Genomic DNA, 12,584 nt, shown 5'->3' on the forward strand with positions numbered 1-12,584 from the left:
GGTGGGTATTAAGAGTGGGGCGAGCCATGCTTGAGTCCTTCAAGCTAGAGCCTCATGGCACAGGCTAGTGACCTGTTACAGGGAAAAAATTAGTTACAGAAACTGCCTCCAGGTCAGGGACATGAATCAAGAAGATCAATTACAAAGGGAAGGGATGTAGTGAAAATTGCACAAATATACCAGCAGAGTCTGTAAAAAATAAAGGAATCCACCTCTTAGGGGCAGCACGGTGGCCTTGTGGATAGCACAATTGCTTCACAGCTCCAGGATCCCAGGTTCGATTCTGGCTTGGGTCACTGTCTGTGCGGAGTCTGCACATCCTCCCCGTGTGTGCGTGGGTTTCCTCCGGGTGCTCCGGTTTCCTCCCACAGTCCAAAGATGTGCGGGTTAGGTGGATTGGCCATGATAAATTGCCCTTAGTGTCCAAAATTGCCCGTGGGGTTACTGGGTTATGGGGATAGGGTGGCGGTGTTGACCTTGGGTAGGGTGCTCTTTCCAAGAACCGGTGCAGACTCGATGGGCTGAATGGCCTCCTTCTGCTCTGTAAATTCTATGATTAACATATGGATGATTCTGAATGTTTACTGAATATCTGCTCCTCACCAAAAACTTCACAGGTGGTTCAATAACCTTCAAGACTCTCCTTAAGGGGCAGCACCGTGGCGCAGTGGGTTAGCACAATCCTGGTAACGGACACACAATATAAAAGTAAAATACTTCAAATGCTGGAAGTCTGCAACAAAACTCAGCAGGTCTGGCAGCACCTGTGGAAAGGGTCAGAGTCAACGTTTCGAGTCCAGTCTGAAGAGGAGCTGGTTTAGCAGAGTGGGCTAAACAGCTGGCTTGCAATGCAGAACGATGCCAGCAGCGTGGGTTCAATCCCTGTACCAGCCTTCCTGAACAGGTACTGGAACGTGGCAACTAGGGGTTTTTCACAGTAGCTTCATTGAAGCCTACTTGTGACAAAAAGTTATTATTAGACTTGAAACATTAACTCTGTTTCTCTCTCTCCACGGAAACTGACTGACCTTTCCAGCACTTTCCGTTTTTATAATAATAGGCACACTCTTGTCCTGCCACAACAAACCTATTGCAGGAGGAAAGAACGATTTCAAACTGAAGTGAGCTACAATTTAAAAGGGGTTGGTCTTGGAATGTAATGCAGCTCCGATCCCGGCACTTGCCTAATGCCTTGAGCAAAGATGGCGAATGCCTTGCGTGCGAATCATCACAGGCAAGAAGTACGCATGCGTGTATTCCTGACGCAGTTATCATATCGCGATAATGGTGATGCGTATTTAAAGGACCCGTGGAGCGGCACCATTTTCTATTTTGCGATGGCCATCCTAGAGGTAGGTGCTACAGGGAAAGGGAGGAAACACAATCCGGTGTAATCCTGCGAAGGAGAGGCCTGCAGGGTCACCCGGTTACCATACAGTGATAGAGAGGGGTGTGAGGATCGGAGTGGAGCTATATTGGGAGAGGATGATGTATTTTTATTTTCTGATAATCCGATGGGTTTGTCACGGGCTGAGTTACTGGGCCTCGTGGGGGTGAGGAACGATGCCACCATCCCGATGACTGCAGCATTAACAAGGGAGCAGCCATAGGTATTTTAATAAATAACACTGCCAGGTAAATCTGTTCTAGATAATCCAGCCATGTGAGTTGTATTAGTTCCACTTGCGGGATCAGTGTTTTATTTCTGTTCTGGAGCCACAAGTGCATAAAAACACGCGACTTTTGTTTTATATCAGATTGGGAGGGCTTGTTAGATTGATAAATATTTATTGTCACATGTACCGAAGTACAGTCAAAGGTATTTTTCTGCGGCCAAAGGAGTGTACACTACGCACATGGTAGACAGAAGAGTACATTGACGAATAGTACATCAACAAATAGTGATTGATTACAGTGTGTACAAGGGCCAAACGAGTAATTATATATGAAGTGGAGAAGAGTTTTAGTAGATCAGAACGGTGATAAGAGGCAAAAGGATCTGCCATTCTACAGTGCCATCTTGGAATGTATGCTGGAGGTTTTGGTAATTTTAATTATCTAAATTTCATTACTGGTTAAGGAGATTATTACAGCTATGATTCAGGGGGAGACCTACGGCAATCTGGGTTGTGCTCCAGAACAGGAAGGAGGCAATCACCATGTTGGTGGTTTATTACAGGCCCCCCAACTGCCAGCGAGAGATAGAGGAGCAGATAGGTAGTGATTTTGGATAGGTGCAAAAGTCACAGGTTTGTTGTGGGGATTTTAATTTCCCCTATATTGACTGGGATTCACTTGGAGCTAGGGGCTTGGATGGGTCAGAATTTGTAAGGTGTACCAGGAAGGCATCTTGATACAATATGTAAATAGTCCAACTAGGGAAGGAGCAGTACTAGATCTGGTATTGGGGGATGAGCCTGGCCAGATGGTCGGATGTTTCAGTACCCAAACATTTTGGGAGTAGTAACCTCATGTTTTAGAGTACATTTGGTTAGGGGTGAGGGTAACCTGAATGTTAAGGTGCTAAACTGGGGAAAGGCAAATTAGGATAGCATTTTGGACAGGAATTGAAGAATTTTGATTGGGTGTGGCTGATGGATGGTAAATCAACATCGGACATGTGGGAGTCTTTCAAGTTGATTAGGATTCAGGAAAGCGAGAACTAAGGATAAGTATGGGAAGTTTAGGGAGCCTTGGATAACGAGGGATATTGTAAACCTCATCAAAAAGGAAAGGGAGAATTTGTACAATCTAGAAGGGTGGGGACAGTCCAAACCCTTGAGTATAAAGAAAGTAGGAAGGTACAAGTGGGAAATTAGTTGGAGGCATGAAAAGTCCTTGGCAAGTAAGATTGAGGTGAATCCCAAAGCTTTTTATTCATATGTAAAAAGCAAGAGGGTGGCCAGGGAAAGGATTGGACCACTTGAGGACAGTTGGGGGAATCTGTTGAAACACAAGAAATGGGTGAAGTACTAAACACACATGGGTAGGGTACAGAGGGATACAGCACCAGGAAGTGCTGAGGGTTTTGGCAAGGTTGGTATGACTGGTACAGGCTTGGAGGAGGGCCGAAGGGCCTGTTCCTGTGTTTTGTTCAGACCATGCTTGTATTCCACAATAATAGCGATGCCCTTCGACACCCAGATGTTCAATTCCTGTTTTGTTTGCAAACTTCCATTTTACGTATAGATCTGGATTTCCAATGTTTGATAATTAATGTGTTGACTTTACAGTGGGCAGAATGTTACCAACTGCTTTACATGATTGTTATCTGACAATATTTGATTCTGGTGCTCAAAAGTTCTTCATTTTAAATGAAATGGAGGATTAGTAGAGCTTTAGGACTTGTGGAGGGATGGAGAGTTGGGCTGGGAAGGTAGCTCGAGTGGCCAGCAGAGGTGAATTGGACTCTCTGCAGATTTGGATACAGGCTGTTCAGACTAGCAACCAAATTGGTGGGGGGGGGGAAAGAGTTGATTCTTGCTTTTTAAAGTATAAGCCTGCTATCGTTCAGCCTTTCTCTCTCACCCCACTGCTGCTTTCTGAAAGAAATTACTGCGTATTCTGGTGGGTAATATTTTAACCCTGACCCAGTGGTAAGTCAGCTGTCCAGTGCTGTGCAGTGCCTGTGCCAGTGTTAGACTGCTGGGAGATTAATGGGGCTGCCCTCTCTTCCTGGTTGTTAACTGTTGCTGTTTTGGCAATGGTTAACACCAGGTTTGGGCAGTGCTGTGCATCTGTTGAGAGTGGGCCACCACTGGCTTTGGTGGTCCTAGTTTGGTTGCATACATTATTTAAAAATGTTTTTGTGCTGTTCCAATAAATGCTTTGAGTTGTTAAGAAATAAGTGGGAGAGCTCAGTCCTGCTGTAGTGAATTGCCTGGTGAAACTTTCATCTGCAAACACTGCTTGTAGTTTATGCAGTCAGACTTGCCTGTCATATCCTGAAGACAATTGCTTTGTCTGTTATAATAATTAATAATCTCAAGGAGGCTTACATTAACACAATGAAGTTACTGTGAAAAGTCCCTAGTCACCACATTCTGGCATCTGCTCAGGTACACGGAGGGAGAATTCAATGTCCAAATTATCTAATAGCGTGTCTTTCAGGACTTGTGGGAGGAAACCGGAGCACCCGGAGAAAACCCCCACAGACACTGGGTGGGGGGGTGCAGACTCCGCACAGACTGGCCCAAGCCAGGAATTGAACCTGGGACCCTAGTGCTGTGAAGCCATAGTGCTAACCACTATGCTACTGTGCTGCCCATATTGTAGGTTAACTACATGTAATGTAACTGGCTTGGATTACTGTAAAATAAATGAGCAGTGGACCAAAAAGCCCTTCAACCCTGCTCAGTTATTCATGGCTGAACTTCTAAATCAACCTAATTTTCTTTGCCTGGACCTGTGGTGCCCAGGAATCTCTCCATCTTGAATATTCTCTGCCTAGAGGCCTGTAGATAGTATTCATGGTCAGTTAACCCTACATTTTGCTTGATTGAACCAATGAGAAAGGGTGTTTGGATTCTTCTGTTTTCCTCGACCTATTTGCATTCATGCTTTTCTGCTTCTAAATGATTATCTAGAAAGAGGCCATTTTTGCCGTTGAGCCCACACTGGCTCTACCTTTCCATGATCCTCGGGTTTCCCTCGAGTGTATTCAATTTCCGATTTGAAATCATTGATCTCTGCTTCCCTTCCACCACCTTGTGGACAGCTAGTCCAGGTCATTGCCACTCTTCAAAAAGTTGCAGCATGTGGGAGAGCAAACAGGATTTTTTTTTAGTAAAGAAAATTTTGTGGCTGTTGAAATAAAAACAATATACTAGAAAAACTCAGCAGGTATAGCACAATCTGGAGAGAAAGGGTTCCAGTCCAATGTGGCTCCTCTACAGAATATTTGAGGTTTTTGAGTTCTGGATAAGCCCTTTTGGACAAAATATTAACTGTTTCTCTCCTGCTGCCTGGTGTGCTGCATTATTTTTATTTAGTAGACTGGAGATCTAGCCAGTTTGCCAGGCTGCTCTTTGTATTTCTGACCATTTAAAATTGTTATTGTCTCCCATCTCATTGCTACGAGTGAAATCTGCAGTGAGATTTCATATTGGATTTCTACCAGTGTGCATTCATTTTTATGTCCTAACCAGTGAGTTGTTTGTCTTGTCCTGCTTCTAAATTGATCTTTGCAATAAACTGCTGTTTCTAATCTGTAGGGTTGAACTGCTTGAATGGAAAGATTGCTCTTGAGCTGTTTCCCCAGAAGACAGGGCATTGAGGTAATTTGCTGTAACAGTTCTGTATCTGACGCTGATGGGTGTGTGGCAGAGGTTCCCAATTGGTATGCTGTGAAGGCTCCCAAGTGTGCTGCAAAATACGATTCAAAATGATAAAACTCTCATCTCAGCTGTAGTCCTGATGAAACTTGGGCCTCCCACGCATGTGCCAACTGGGAATGAGCTACACATGTGCAGTAGGATTTTTTTTACGCCAACTGATTTTGCATGTGGCCCTTTCCTAGTTGGCACATGCGCATAGCTTGGAAGCATAAAACATTCCAAGCCATGCATGAGCAGCCCTTGGCTGACACTTGTTCAGGATATCCTAGGTTTCTTGGGAATTGGTGATGTTGACCCATGTCAAGATAAAGGCCCATTTGCAGTTTAGTTTATATGACTAATGCTATTATCTGATGTATTAACACAGGCATCAATTTCTGCCACTTGATATCCTGTTTCTGCTCAATTGGAAAGGCTATCAAAATTAATTGGTGCTCAATCTAACTGCTGAGTCTCAAAACATCATCTCCATGCTTTCTGGAAATCTGCCAATCTCCCTAATTGGAAAAAGTTATCTGGGCTTTTTTAGGATTAATACAGCTTTTGTAATAACCTGATAGAACTCCTTGGGTCCTTTTGGCTGATTTGGAACCAGGAAGGCCCAAAGGGGCAATTCCCCATTGGCTCAGAAAATGTTATGGGGATCTGCGTGAACATTAATGATGTACACCTGGCAATTGCAGTTTGGGTGCAGCAACAAATGTGCTAGTTCCCAGATTAAGTGTAATATGTTGAAAATAGTGAATAGGATATGTTGTGGTGAACTAGGTCATCTTTTTGTACTGTATATGTAGCATTTGTACAATAGTGGGGAGAGTTGGTGGAAAACCAAGTATGTACGATCATGGCACAGGCCTGCCCTCGCCGTGATACTCTAAACTTGGGATATTATAAACAGGAATTTGGCACAGGCTGCAGTGGCTTTTATCCCCACAGCTGCCTGACTAATCAATACCTGTAACACTTTTTGTAAAAATTAAATCAAAATTGTGGAGATTTAAATATTTTATTTCATGCTCCTGCTCAATATCTCACCCGTCTCCTGATTATTTGTGACCTGGCGTTTACTTCTGCAGTCCCATGGAAAAAAATCCAGTTCATGGTGTAATGGGGCTGAGTCTTAATTGATGTGTATCTAGTTTAAGCTGTCAGCATGTAGAGCCCAGGCATGTGTCCGTTCTGCAGAAACATTAAGTATAAAGTAGAAGAGAATCCCGACAGTGAAGGAAGCCATTTGGTCCTCAGGACTGCACTGACCCTCTGAAAGAGCACCCCACTCCCCTGCCCTATTCCCAAAACCCTGGAAAGGAAAGGGCAATTTTATCATGGCTAATCCATCTAACCTGCACATCTTTGGTCTGCGGGAGAAAACCAGGGCACATGGAGGAGTAAGTGGAAACATCACAGGCATCAGAGATCGGACTCTAATCTGGGTCCCTGGCGCTGTGAGGCAGCAGTGCAAACCACTGTTGCCTATGATTTCACTAGCTGTTACACTGAGATGGCCTGTGCACTAGTGTGCAGAACAGCAGTCTTCATGGGTAGGCTGAACTTTCACATTAACAGTTTTAACATTACAGTTCATTGGTACACTTGGAAAAACAGGCATGTGAGCTGTTACATAAAATAGTACTCGTCATCCAGGGACCATGTGCTGTGCTAATACCCAGTGTGAATTTTCTTTTCAGGGAGCACCATGGCAGTCAGCTTGCTTCAGTCATAATAAACTAAACTTCTAAGATGAACTCGTTGCTTGTGCCTGATCGCCTGGAGGTGGACCCATGGGCAGCCAATGCCACTGTAAAATTCAAGCACTGGCTAATCTGCTTAGAAGTGTACCTCCGATCCTCCACTATAGACTTAACCGACCACCTAAAGATGTATATCCTCAACACACTGGTGAGCCCGCAAGTTTTCCTTCTCATCGAGGACGCCGCCTCGTATACGGAGGCGATAATGCTGCTGAAGGAACAATATGTAAAGCCTGTAAACGAGGTGTATGCTCGGCATCTTCTTGCCACAAGGCGACAACGCCCTGGGGAATCAATAGACGAATTCCTGTGTGCCTTGCAGGTACTCGGCCGGAACTGTAATTGCCAGGCGGTATCAGCTGCCCAACACACTGAGCTGTTGATCAGAGATGCCTTTGTTGCAGGCATGAAATCGAACTGCATCCGCCAGCGATTGCTAGAAAGGGGTACACTCTGCCCCCCAGAGACAATGCAGCTCTCAAACTTGCTGCAGGTGGCCTTCCAGAACATCAATGCCGACACCTCTGACCACGTGGCACACTCGTGGGTGCCACCATCCAACTCTAGTGCTGCGCAAGGCTGTGCCGTGCAGCAGCCTGCCGACGCCAGAAGCCCGAAGTGCTACTTTTGCAGCCAGGTTAAGCATCCCAGACAAAGCTGCCCTGCACGGAACGCGACCTGCAACGGGTGTGGGAGGAAGGGCCATTTTGCAAAAGCCTGCCAGGCCTGATCACTCCCTAAAACGCCTAGGACCAGCAGTGCTGACTGCTGCCTGTTGTGGCCAACAATACTTGCTAAAAAATAATAGTGAATCTCTTCATTTGCTGGACAATGTTGCACAAATAAAGATAAATTGCTACTTTTGTGTGCTGTTGAATTTAGATGCAAGCTGAAAATGTCTAAAGTTGTGACTGCATGGTGTTCCATGTTAACTATGGCCTTGGTGTGCTGCCTTGTGCTTTAAACACACTTGATTGTTAAAACATGCTAAATATGCCTGTAACTTGCAATATTACATGTTCCATATGGAAATTAACAGCCATAACATTTGTTCCTGGGAGACCAAACTAATTATACTTGGAACACCAGTGCCAACTATTTTTCAGGGATTGTTAATCAAATGTGTGAAAATTTCAGTAATTATATTCTTTGTAATAACTATCCAGGCTGGTGTTCACTTTACAGCTTTGAGTGCTGGCAGCATTAGTATCACTAGATGAATTAAATTACTTTCTTGACACTGACTTGAACATGTTTTGGCACATATGCAGTAAACTCCATCGGTTGGTTTATATATAATCCATAGTGTGGGGAGTTGAGCACTGCTATCCTGCTTTTCTTCATGATCCTTGGGGTCAAATTCATCCACTTATCCAAAGCTGCTGATATAACCCATGCTCCCTGTCATGTTGGTGCAAGGTTTTTCCTTGTGCTCCAGTCCTCATGTGAACATGGCTGTTTCCTATCATTTGGCTGTGGCATTCTTTCTAGCCTGCCCAAAGTGGTGGAAATGTTTAGCTGGTCAAGCAGTATCTGGAGGAACGCAGATGAGGAATAGCATACGATGGATTGGATATGCAAGTGATCAGTTATTGTGTCTGTGCCAATTGTCCCAAGGGAATATTTAGGTGACATGGGTCTGCTCTCAGGCCATATGTGGCTGTTTAACATCTCCAACCTCAACCATCTGTGCCTTCCAACCATTTCCAGTGCAGAAGGAGATCAATTGGCCTATAGAGTCTCCACTTCCAAAGGCACATGCCACCCAGGCCTACACTCCCATAACCCCACTATTTTTGGGGACATGGGGCAATCTAACACAGCCAATCCACCTAATCTAGTGTAACAGTATTCTAAATCTGCTATTAAATGTCTTAATTTTGTGCATCCTGGAGTTTGTTTTAAAGATGACAATCTATATTCATTGAGATTTTGGTCATGCAGCTCCCAATCTATTTTAGACAATTAAAATGCTCTTCAGGTTAAACCAGACCAGTGAATAAAGGGGGATGCATTTGTGGGGCATGGGGAGTTTGTTACTGGTTGAGTACATGGGGTAAAGTGCTGACAGTGAGACAGGAAAGGACTTCTTGAGAAAGAACCTCCAAACACTTATGGTCGCAAGTGGGCTTCAATGAAGTTGCTGTGAAAAGCCCCTAGTCCCCACATTCCGGCACCTGTTTGGGGAGGCCAGTGCGGGAATTGAAATTAGAGAATGCTGGAAAATCTCAGCAGGTCTGGCAGCATCTGTAAGGAGAGAAAAGAGCAAATGTTTCGAGTCTGGTGATTGTCAAAGCTAGGAGGTGGGGTGTACGGGAATTGAACCTGCGCTGCTGCCTTGGTTCTGGAGCAGGCTGACAAGCTGTCCTCATGTAGTTAGAAGCCTTCCTCTGACCCTTGGGTGCTGAATTTAATCTTGTCCAGGTGGAGAAGTTCCAATAGGTCAGCAGCTGTGGGTGATGCTGCTGATCGCCAGCTGAGCACGATTCTTTGATGTGTGAAGTTTGGGACATGCCCCGAGTGTGGGCGTGGTTAGCTGGGCCCCTCTGGCACAGTTCACATTTATCTTGCAACTCTGGGAAGAACCTGCTCGTCAGGTATGCTCTGTGCACCACTTTGAACTGCACAATGCTGGAGCTGGAGGGAATCTGGTTGCCACTGTCTCAGTGTAGCCGCTACCACTGGACTATATGTATATTTTGTTGGGGATGGGAGTGCTACCATAGCGAGGGCGCACAGACCTTGTCGCCCAGGTGGTCTGTCCAGTCTCCATGTGGGTCTGGGCACGGCCCGTCTCCAACCTCATCCATATAATGTGGAGTGAGATAACAATCGCCGAGTATTCCGCTTCTATGATTCCTGGAAGCACCGTTTTCCCCACTGCAAAGAAGTTGATGCGGGTGCACCATATGGACCTGCAAAAAGAACGAGAACTTTTTTCCCGGGTGTAGGAGCCTCCATGGGTCTACCGCCCCCATCTGCTCCATGAATGCTCCCAGTTCCTTAGCCATGCCCATTTTTTCCCCCGTTCTGGGCTTTGAGTGATCGGTCAGTGGGTCCTGTACGCAGTTAAAATCGCCCCCTCCCCCCCCCCCCAATAATTAATCAGTATGTGTCAATGTCGGGGATTTCTGTCCGGTCTTTTTCATAAATTCTGTGTCGTCCCAATTGGGAACGTACACATTTACCAACACCACCGGTGCCCCTTCCAGGTCGCTGCTGACCATGACGTATCATCCCCCTGGGTCTGTAACTGTCCTGGTCTCTGTACATCTCATCCTCTTGCTGATCAGTATGGCTACTCCCCTAGCCCTCCTCGTCCTGTAGCATGAATGGTATGTCTGCCCCACCCAGCCCTTCCTTGCCAGCAATTGGTTCTTCTCCCTCAGGTGTGTCTTCTGTAGGTAGATTATGTCAGGCTTCTCAGGTGGGCGAAGACTCTGGAACTTTTCACTGGACCGTTATGTCCACTTATATTCCAGGTGACTATCCTGGGGGGGTTTCTGACCCCCCCCCCCGCCGGTCCTGTGGGATCAAGCATACTTACCTGTTGGACGTGCCCCTGCATTCTGGCGTTTCCCTTTGTTAGGGGGCCATCCAAAATGGCCACGGTCGCCACTCACCCTGGGTCGGGCCCCTGCGCTCTGTGGTCCCCCTTTGTTCAGGGGGCACCCAATATGGCCACCAACTATGTGCGCCCCTGCACTCCGGGGTCTCCCTTTGCCCAGGGACCCTCCTGAGTGGCTGCTTGCGGTGCCATCCTGGTTCCTTGCCCTGTTCTATGCCCGCCGAGGCTTGTGTGTCTCGCTGCCAACCCTTTCCTACCTTTCTATCCCCTTTCTGTTCTGTGCGTCTCCCCTGTCCCCATCTCTGCCCCCCCCCCCCCCCCCCCCCTACACGTGTGTTCTGTTCCCCTTCCTTGTCTAGATGCTCCCCCTCCTCTAAAGTGTGCCACAGCCTTCCTTACTGTCTGTCTCCCGTGCTAACCCTCTTCACTAGTACGGTGTCTCCCCTCCCTGGGCAGCTCTAGCCCTGTCCCCATCCCCTTCCTTGCCCCTTCTCTGTTTCCTAGCTTCGAACCAAAAACGAGGCAGCACAGTCCCGTGCAAACACATAGTCCACATTACAGTCCTTGTTCTCAGTTCGTACTCCACTTTCATTCATTCCTCTTTTCCTGCTGCCTTCACCACTGTCGCATCTGTTCCCCCCACCCCCCCCAGGATGTTCAATTTTACGAACTTGTCGGCCTTTGCTGCAGTGCCGAAGTAGTGCTCTTTCCCCTGGTACGTTACTCAGAGATTGGCCGGGAACAGCATGCCAAAGCTCACACCATTTTTGTAGAGCGTCGATTACAATTGACAATCAGTATCAAAAATGTCAATAACCACAATCCCACCCTCCCACCAAACCCCAAACATTAGCCCACATGTTCACATTAAGAACTGACAAAAAGGAATCGGGAATCACCCATAGTCACCATCAACACACATCGCCCCCAACCCTCCCACCCACACACCCCAACTCATGTTCGATGTCCAGTTCTTGAAAGTGCATGATGAATAATGCCCAGGAATTGTAGAACCCTTCCAGCCTTCCCCTCAGTTCCAACTTAACCTTCTCAAGAGTCAATAATTCCAACAGGTCCCCCCCCCCTCCACGCCAGGCACCGGGTGGAGAGGTTGCTCTGCATCCCATCAGGATCCGCCCTTGGACGATCAATGAGGCGAAGGCTACAACATCTGCCTCCACACTCGTTTCCAACCCTGGCTGGTCCGACACCCCGAATATGACCGCCCGGGCCCAGTTTCACGTGCACCACTTTAGAAATTACCCTAAAAACCTCCTTGCAGTAATCCTCTAGCTTTGGACAGGACCAAAACATATGAACGTGATTAGTGCCCCGCCGCAACGTTCACACACATCTACTGCTTCAAAGAATCGGCTCATCCTCGCCCTCGTGAGGTGTGCGCTGTATCGGGCCCAACCTCGCGCACGAGGTGAAGGCATTCACTCTCCAGAGCACCTCACACCAGACCCCCTCCTCCATATCCTCTCCCAACTCTTCCTCCCACTTTGCTTTGATCCCTTCCAGTGGTGGTGCTCTTCCAAAATAGCCCTGTAAACCGCTGACACTACCCCCTGTCGTCAGTACCTCCCGGCTCCTCCGGGAAGTTCTGTATCTCCTTTCTAGCAAAATCTCGAACCTGCACCTACATATATCTAAACATTTCCCCCTTTCCCCCTGCTCCAGCCCATACTTTGCTTCCAGCTCCTTCAATCCCGCAAACCGACCCCTAAGAAACCAATCTTTCAGTGTCTTGAATCCCCTTCTCCCATTTCTGAACATTTCCCTTGACCCTGCCCCCAACCCAAAGTGTTGGCGAAACTGCCTCCAAATTCTCAATGAAGCTATTATTACCGGACTCCCTGAGTACTTCCCCGGGGCTATTGGGAGCGGTGCTGTTGCTAGTGCTTTCAATCCCGACCCCCGGCACAA

General features: G+C 46.9%; 1 long non-coding RNA gene and 1 other non-coding gene across 3 annotated transcripts; both read left to right on the plus strand.

Moving 5' to 3' along the window:
- The first annotated feature begins 1,294 nt into the window (after window positions 1-1,294).
- Window positions 1,295-8,331, plus strand: LOC140426784 (uncharacterized). 2 transcript variants are annotated; one of them, XR_011948293.1, is made up of 3 exons: window positions 1,295-1,352; window positions 5,214-5,276; window positions 7,025-8,331. It is a non-coding gene; the product is annotated as an uncharacterized lncRNA (long non-coding RNA). The 2 variants fall into 2 exon arrangements; XR_011948294.1 differs by lacking the exon at window positions 1,295-1,352 and adding an exon at window positions 1,374-1,635.
- On the plus strand, window positions 3,590-3,792 carry LOC140427523 (small nucleolar RNA SNORA74). The gene has a single exon (XR_011948543.1). It is a non-coding gene; the product is annotated as a small nucleolar RNA SNORA74 (small nucleolar RNA).
- Window positions 8,332-12,584: the final 4,253 nt, after the last annotated feature.

The sequence above is a fragment of the Scyliorhinus torazame genome, chromosome 7, assembly GCF_047496885.1.
Source record: "Scyliorhinus torazame isolate Kashiwa2021f chromosome 7, sScyTor2.1, whole genome shotgun sequence".
NCBI lineage: Eukaryota > Metazoa > Chordata > Chondrichthyes > Carcharhiniformes > Scyliorhinidae > Scyliorhinus > Scyliorhinus torazame.